Consider the following 9,493-nt stretch of genomic DNA (forward strand, 5'->3'; position numbering starts at 1 on the left):
ACATGGTCCGCGCATCACGTATTTCACCTGTTTATGGGATGTTGCCAAATCCTTTTCACGTGAACTTAGATTGCATTTGAACCAAGGTAATTTGATCGCAGAAAAGTTTTATACAATAGAAGAAGTGTCTGAACTCGGTTTACTTTTCGATCTTCGATCAAAGTTGATCTTTAGTCAGGGAGTTTTATACAATTGGGCCTAAGGGTTGCAGGTAAACATTTGTGGACCATTTCCGCTTACGTTGAATATTGAGCTCAACAGCATGCGTAACTGAACACATGGTTAAATGACACTGTTGCAGTAACGTTACGTATGTATACCTGCTCTCAAATAACAGCACCTTCAATTTCCAATAAAGGACTGAAGACACGTACCATGAAGGTCATCCATAAAGTTTTCGAGATATAAGTATCATATTCACCTAGTCTACTTGTTTTTAAAACGCTAATGTATGAGTTCAAAATAAAATAGGAGTGTTGTGCTTCAAGGAATAACCACCCTTTAGCGCTTTATGAAATATTTTAGGAAATATTATAACTCATTATAATGGAATCGGTCGGAGCTGAAAGGCATTGGGTCGATTTCTAAAACACGGACGAAATCGTGGTTCCAAACCTCGGCTTTTAAACCGCGATCAAGGCCTGAATCCTTGTGCGATTTCTAAAACGAAGTCGAGACGCGGCTTGAGAAGAAACCGAGGTTCGTGGGTTTTATATATGGCAACGCAGCTTAGAATCGATTTCTATTCTTGTAAACAGTCGATATTAGAAAGAAATGAACATCGGGATTAATATTTTTATTGAATTCCAGTAAGTCACATTCTTTTGTTCTCAGCTAAGGTATTGTTATGTTTGCTAATTTACAAAATATATGTGCGTTTAAAATACTAGCATTAATTATAGGGAATTGAGTTTTAGGTACCAGAATTATATTTCCCAAATAATTAGCACAAGTCGAACGTTTATGTTGTAGTTTATCATTTGTTCATAGCTACTGCCAACATTAACTACCTGAAAACCCGGGTCTAATGAATCAGTAACCTAAATATTAACTGGATTAAAGTTGCAATTGAAACTCAAATATGATATGGTTCTATTTTCACATATAATAGGCCTACTACGTGGAAAGCCCCAGTAGCATAAAACTTAAAATAAGAATACAAAATCACGCTTGCTTCATACATATTCTTGTAGGCCCACATTATATTCGAATATTAAATAAAATGTCCTGAACTACTGTAAAGACTAAGAATTTGGTTTTATCGTCTTATAGACATAAAGGTGTAATTAGTATAAAATATTAGGCCTATATCTTACTTCCCTCAAAGCAACAAGAAGGTGTAAAAAAATTGTCAACCTGGCGCCTCTTGCATTTCGTTGCAGATTATTATCTAGCATTCTCGCTAAATTTTGCGTTGATTCCTTCGAAAATCTAAAATATTCGCATGAAATTGTCGTCGTTATATAGTTACAAAGGATTATTCCTGTCTCTCATCACTCTAATCCGAGATTTAATATTTGTAATCACAAATTTTCCTTCTATAATCACCCAGCTGATCATCTACCTCCATCTTGTACACATGAAGCCGAGGTTTTAAACCTACCGTGGTCTCCGCTTTAGACCATGGTTTCGACCCATGGCTCAGAAAAATGAAAAAGACCTCGTTTTATAAATACAAACGCGGTTTAAAGCCATGGCCATGGTCTAGACCTCGTTTTAGAAATTGACCCATTAAGTGAGTTTTTGCAACTTTTCAGTAGAAGGAAAAAAAAAAACATTATATCGTGAAGAAAACGAAGTAAATTTATTTATTGTTTATCTTAATCTGTACAATAATTGAAGAATCGGTAGAACGGAGAAAAATTCTCTCCGGGTTTCCAGCTTTACGTGATGGCGTTTAATTCACTGTCACACCGATGCCTGATTAAATCCCTCTCATTTTTAAGTTCTACTTACTATGTTCTCCCTTTGTTGGCCTCGTGTAACGTGTCACAATATTATATGGCAGTAGACACAATGTCCAACCACAAGTACAAAAGTGCACTCATTACGAGTGACTAGGTGGCCGGGATCCGACGGAACATGGCACCGTCTTGAATCACAAAGTAGATAGATAGATTGATTTATTGAGTAATATTATACATACAGATGTTATATTATCATAATTTTCTCTTAAATCCAATGCACGGGTCTTCTGACCGTACGTGCTTTGAACCTTAAAAAAAAAGTCCTACTTTGTAGGTTTCACCCCTCTCACCTATAGCTAGATCCGACTACTATCCAAAAGAACACACACATTAAAATAAAAATGGCACAAACAAAAAACATTATATAATATATTCTAACCTTAACAGGCATAAAAGTGTATAATTGAGTATCCCTTCGTCAGTTCGCATCACAAACTTCAACAGCTGAAGTTCTAATCTGTCTCGTCTTCAAGAGGAACAATCCAGTCTTTTGTTCGCATTCTCTATTCCTCATGAGGTCAAGACATGCAAGCGAACTCCTATTCTGACTTAGCATGGAGGGTGGTAGATATTTTTTCCGGATATGTTCCAATTCGACACACTGTAATAAAATATGTGTCCAGAAGTCCTTTTCTCCGCACAGTGGACAAATTCGCTCACCTTCTTCGTTGACAATTTTATTATCCTTCCATGCCCCCAATCTTAGCCACGCTGAACCTGCTCTGCTGTCTTTGTTACAAGAATTTATATAGTCACACCTCCCCCAGTTAAGCATGAGATCTGATTGTAAATGTAGTGAGGACTTTTCCGAACATTGGAGCTCAATCTCTTGCCTCTAGATATCAATTAATCGCATCTTCATATTACGCCATATATTTCTCCTGTTATTCTCTCCTTTTTCCCACAACCATCGCATTCCTATATGATGCAGCGAGTCAGAAAGTAATTATCTACGCTTTATCATATTACTATGATGTACCGAAGTACATATGGAGTTTCAGTGCAGCAATTCTGCGTTTCCATATGGTGAAGAATCGGTAGAACGGAGAAAAATTCTCTCCGGCACCGGGACTCCGCTCCGGAAATGAAGTCTGGAGATGGAGTCCCAACTCTGATTGTAATAAATACTGTTACGCTTTCGGCCTCATGAATCATAAACTTTTAGTCAAATATATTTTAATCTTAAATCAGTCAATCATAAATAAATAAATAAGTATATATAAATAAATAAACAAGTGGTATTATTGTTTTAGTACACAGCATTGTGATTTTTTCTATTTTGGTGGTATCTGTTAACAGTTACCAACAGTGAAAATAAGGCCATATTAGTTTCTTAGGAAATAATCTATATAAAAAGACGATGTCTCGGATGGCTGGGTGGTTTCTTTCAGGAAATGCTGCAATTCACATAACCTTTTAAAAATATAAAAACAAATGAGGATGGATTCGCCAACATAATAATAGTACCAGTTCAAAAGTGCGACAACTCAAAAATTGCCATTTTTTAGTTATTTATACTACTGAAAGCCCCTTTCGGAGCTCTTTCCGATTCAGCATTGAGATAAGTCATATTTATAATCAAAAAGAAAAAAAAAACTAAATAAACTGCTTTAGAAATAATTATAACTATGGACTTTACTAATTCATCATTAGTACATTTCGAAATGTATTAATAATGAACTGGAAGATTGTGATATACTCGTACTGAATACTGACTCATTTCTAATTGTCATGGTTATGAACCAGAACTCTGTTCCTTTCTAAGTGATTTATTTGAAACTTTCAACTGAAGATATCTCAAAACTTGTTTTTTGAGTTGTCGCACTTTTGAACTAGACGATCGGTATACGAGTAGATGAGGCTACGCATTCCATTTGATAAATGTTGTAGTAGAAACATAACCTGGGACATGAACAAAAAGAATGAAGTCTCTTAACTAACAAGTGCATTACGGGTGGCATTGTGGGTGCTGCACATTAAAAAACAGCCGTATATTTGTTATAAAAACTGACCGCCGTTTGCTGGTACACAGTGATCTAGAGGATGCCGTGTTCAAACCCTGCCGAGAGAAGTGCGTACGTTATTCACAGAATCACATTAATTGACCGTTAGTTTCGTTAATTCATTCATAGTTTTCTGCCCAACGCCAGGTCTTTCACTGCAAACCCAGCATTCTCCAATCTTTCCTGTTTTCTACCTCCTTCTTAGTCTCTGCCTATGATGCATATACAGGGTCTTTAAAACAAGTGTCGCATATTTTTACAGGAGGTAGCATTGATCCAAACTCGAAAAAAAAGTTGCTATAAACATGTATCCGGAAACAAATATCTATTGAGATATGAGCCATGCTGTATTGTGGCCATGCTGTATTGTTACACATGTTTCAGCCCTTTTTCTCAGTGAATCCCGAACTCTTGCTACCACACCTGGCTGTTGTCGGATTTGCTCACATGCATTCAATACACACTTCTATAATGTTTGTACGTTTTCGATGGGTGTGGCATTCACCAATGTCTTTAAAAGTCCCTATAGCCAGAAATCCAATAGATTTAGGTCAGGTGATCGGGGAGGCCATGCTACTGGACCTCCTCGACCAATCCATCGCCCACTAAACCTCCAGATTAGGTATTGTCGCACGAGGCGTAGAAAATGAGATGGTGCTCCGTCGTACATGAACAGAAAGACAGTCTACAACACCGAATACTGTACGTACGAGTACTTACTAACACATGTAAAATAACAGACTCCGGAGTATCTTGGACCTTTGTTTACTACTAGATTCTCTGTTCACTTGTGTTAGAAAAGCCATCCACTCTCAAAACATGCACCATTGTTTTGCGTTTTTAAAAGAATGTCGATCATAGGCCACAAAGCTAGATTTTATAATTGGCTTTTAATTAATCCTTTTTACTCTGTAGATACGAAATTGTTTTTTAATAAATAAAGTTATTTACATTTAGTTACAATTATTACATTAAGAATGAAGTGTTTTCATTAATTTTAGAGTTTCAAAATGTTTTGTGTTTTCATTCTAATTAAACTTTACTGTTTCCAAATGTATGTTTTTTTTCCTCCCTTCTGTATTTTGACGAAGCCTATCACTGTATGTTTAATGACTTAATAAATTGATATATATTATTTTAATGTACCGAAGTACATATGATATTTCCATGCAGATATTCTGCGTCATCATACGATGAAAGAGTAATGGAACGGAGAAAAATTCTCTCCGGCGCCGGGATTTCAACCCGGGTTTTCAGCCCTACGTGCTGACGCTTTATCCACTAAGCCACACCGAATTCCACCCCGGCGTAGGAAGAATCGTCTCAGTTTTAAGTTCCAAATTGAATTGAATTGAATTGAGTACAGCATGGCCCATACCTCAACATATATTTGTATCCGGATATATCGTCGTGTGAATGCAAGAACTAGGTAACTTGATTTTTCATATTTTGTGACATTGCCTATTTACTTATTTATTGCACTAAGCAATATGTCTTGTTTTCATTCAACTATTTGTTATATTGGAAAATAGATGTCGCTGGTATCGTTCGATCAGTTACCAAGTTCTTGCATTACATTTTGTGCGATTTTTCCTATGCTATAAAAGAGGTAACTAAAAAAAGCAAATTTCGAGTTACCTAGTTCTTGCATTCCCACGACGATATGTTTACAGGAACTTTTTTCTAGTTTCGACCTGTGCTACCTCCTTTTTTAAACACTCTGTATTTTAGTATCGTCTTGTCATCTGATATCGTTTGCTGACCCATAAGTTGTTGCTTAATAAATTAGTCGCTCGTTCACTTACTAATTATTAATTCGTTCAGTTGTTTCTTTACGTCTCCACTAATTAATTCATTATCTATTTGATGAATCGTTTCATAGACTGGATTACGGATTCACTCACTCTTTCGAATAGATTTAGTGAAACAATTATCATTTCAGTGTGTGGAAACACGTACAAAGTAATGAAATATGATTGCTAAAATTCACATTGCGTTGGACGTCAAAAAGTAACAGTCAACAAATAATTGTTCTCGTAATTGGGTCCGATTATATCGCGGTCATAAATTCAGACACGTAAATTAGGTTGCCTAGCACTGGAAGATAATGTTTATTGCCATGATACCGACGTAGAGACGGAAGCAATAAATATTTCCTTATTTCTGTTATGTTCTGACTTATTTTCCTTCTAGGAAAGTTCTTACGTAATACATGGTAAGGGGAAAAGCTGCAATAAATCTAGTGGAATACAAGTCACTGTCAGAAATAGTGTCAAACCCATTTAACTTCGCACTACATTATCTACTTACATTAGTGACAAGTTTATGATCTTTAAGTCGTTACATGTACACATGAGTAGAGCAATTAATAATCAATCTATACTAATAATAAATCTGTAGCCAAAATTTTTCTGGTAACTTTCGATTTTCCAAAAATAATTGGTGTTAACATGTATAATTAACCATCCTGAAACCGAAAATAGCTTTTTTGAAATTTTTGTTTGTATGTTTGTATGTCTGTCTGGATTTTTGTTACTTTTTCACGCGATAATGGCTGAACCGATTTACAGTATATGAAAATTGGAATATAAATTAAGTTCGTTGTAACTTAGATTTTAGGCTATATGGCATTCAAAATACTTTATTTAAAAGGTGGGTTATAAGGGGGCTTGAATTAAATAAATCGAAATATCTCCCTTATTATCAATTTTCATGAACAATGTTACACAACAAAAGTTTCTTGAAAAATAATTTCCGGTAAGTTTTATTCTATACAAAATTTTGATAGGACTGATATTTAATGAGATAAATTAGTTTCAAAATTACAATAACAACGCCATCTAAGGCGCTGTACTGAAATAAAAACAAATGACTTCGTCTATAAGGGGCCTTGGACAACAACAATCGAAAGCTATTAAACTTATCCTACAGAGAATTTTTCTGTGTTTGTATGAAGTAATATCGGAAGCTAATTAATTGTTTAATTATTATTTCAGCATTGGAAAGTGTAGTTTCTCTAGATGGACATAATTCTACAATGTTATTACAGTAACTTCTGAAACATATAGCAGGTAATATAAAATATACACATTAAAACTAAATGTTATGTTAATCTTCATTACACTATGGTTGCATGTAATAACAATTAAGAAACATGTTAAAGGAATTGTCATTGCACCAAATGATTGCTCTCTGGACCAAAGCGACCGCATTTTAATTATTTAAATACAATTTAAATTAAGTAACGTATTAAACGATTTATCCTTCTATCAAACACGAATGTTCCCTGGATCAAACGTCCTATTTTAATTATGTAATTACTTTATATTTATTTCTAACAGGTGCAGCGGAGCGCACGGGTACGGCTAGTGTCTAAATAAATGTTGAATGATTTTTATTCTCTCACTGACAAAGTATCATGAAATTGCAAAATTTCTAGTTTGACATTTTCACTGATATAACTACACGTTTTCAGGATGTGATTTTGAATATGCAGTCTGTCTGCATGCTCATACTTATATGTGAAGCGATTTCTACTAAACTATTGGACGGATTTTGTTCATATTCAGTATCTACGAGTCAATTTATCAGGGAATGTTGTACATGAAATACAATAATTTTAGTACTAGTCTGTGTGTACAGCGATTTCTACTAAACTATTGGACGGATTTTGTTCATATTCAGTATCTACGAGTCACTTTATCAGGGAATGACGTACATGAAATATAATAATTTTAGTACTAGTCTGTGTGTACAGCGATTTCTACTAAACTATTGGACGGATTTTGTTCATATTCAGTATCTACGAGTCACTTTATCAGGGAATGATGTACATGAAATATAATAATTTTAGTACTAGTCTGTGTGTACAGCGATTTTTACTAAACTATTGGACGGATTTTGTTCATATTTAGTATCTACGAGTCAATTTATCAGGGAATGATGTATATAAAATATAATAATTTGAGTACAAGTCTGTCTGTGTACAGCGATTTCTACTAAACTATTGGACGGATTTTGTTCATATTCAGTATCTACGAGTCACTTTATCAGGGAATGATGTACATGAAATATAATAATTTCAGTACTAGTCTGTGTGTACAGCGATTTTTACTAAACTATTGGACGGATTTTGTTCATATTTAGTATCTACGAGTCAATTTATCAGGGAATGATGTATATGAAATATAATAATTTTAGTACTAGTCTGTGTGTACAGCGATTTTTACTAAACTATTGGACGGATTTTGTTCATATTCAGTATCTACGAGTCAATTTATCAGGGAATGATGTATATGAAATATAATAATTTTAGTACTAGTCTGTCTGTGTACAGCGATTTCTACTAAACTATTGGACGGATTTTGTTCATATTCAATTTCTGCGAGTCAATTTATCAGGGAATGATGTACATGATATATAATAATTTTAATACTAGTCTGTCTGTGTACAGCGATTTCTACTAAACTATTGGACGGATTTTGTTCATATTCAATTTCTGCGAGTCAATTTATCAGGGAATGATGTACATGAAATATAATAATTTTAGTACTAGTCTGTCTGTGCACAGCGATTTCTACTAAACTATTGGACGGATTTTGTTCATATTCATTATCTACGAGTCAATTTATCAGGGAATGATGTACATGAAATATAATAATTTTAGAACTAGTCTGTCTGTGCACAGCGATTTCTACTAAACTATTGGACGGATTTTGTTCATATTCAGTATCTACGAGTCAATTTATCAGGGAATGATGTACATGAAATATAATAATTTTAGTACTAGTCTGTCTGTGCACAGCGATTTCTACTAAACTATTGGACGGATTTTGTTCATATTCATTATCTACGAGTCAATTTATCAGGGAATGATGTACATGAAATATAATAATTTTAGTACTAGTCTGTCTGTGTACAGCGATTTCTGCTAAACTATTGGACGGATTTTGTTCATATTTAGTATCTACGAGTCAATTTATCAGGGAATGAAGTACATGAAATATAATAATTTTAGAATTAGTCTGTCTGTGCACAGCGATTTCTACTAAACTATTGGACGGATTTTGTTCATATTCAGTATCTACGAGTCAATTTATCAGGGAATGATGTACATGAAATATAATAATTTTAATACTAGTCTGTCTGTGTACAGCGATTTCTACTAAACTATTGGACGGATTTTGTTCATATTCAGTATCTACGAGTCAATTTATCGCGGAATGATGTACATGAAATATAATAATTTTAGTACTAGTCTGTGTGTGTACAGCGATTTTTACTAAACTATTGGACGGATTTTGTTCATATTTAGTATCTACGAGTCAATTTATCAGGAAATGATGTATATGAAATATAATAATTTTAGTACTAGTCTGTGTGTACAGCGATTTTTACTAAACTATTGGACGGATTTTGTTCATATTTAGTATCTACGAGTCAATTTATCGCGGAATGATGTACATGAAATATAATAATTTTGGTACTAGTCTGTCTGTGTACAGCGATTTTTACTAAACTATT

The sequence above is a fragment of the Periplaneta americana genome, chromosome 2, assembly GCF_040183065.1.
Source record: "Periplaneta americana isolate PAMFEO1 chromosome 2, P.americana_PAMFEO1_priV1, whole genome shotgun sequence".
Classification (NCBI taxonomy): domain Eukaryota; kingdom Metazoa; phylum Arthropoda; class Insecta; order Blattodea; family Blattidae; genus Periplaneta; species Periplaneta americana.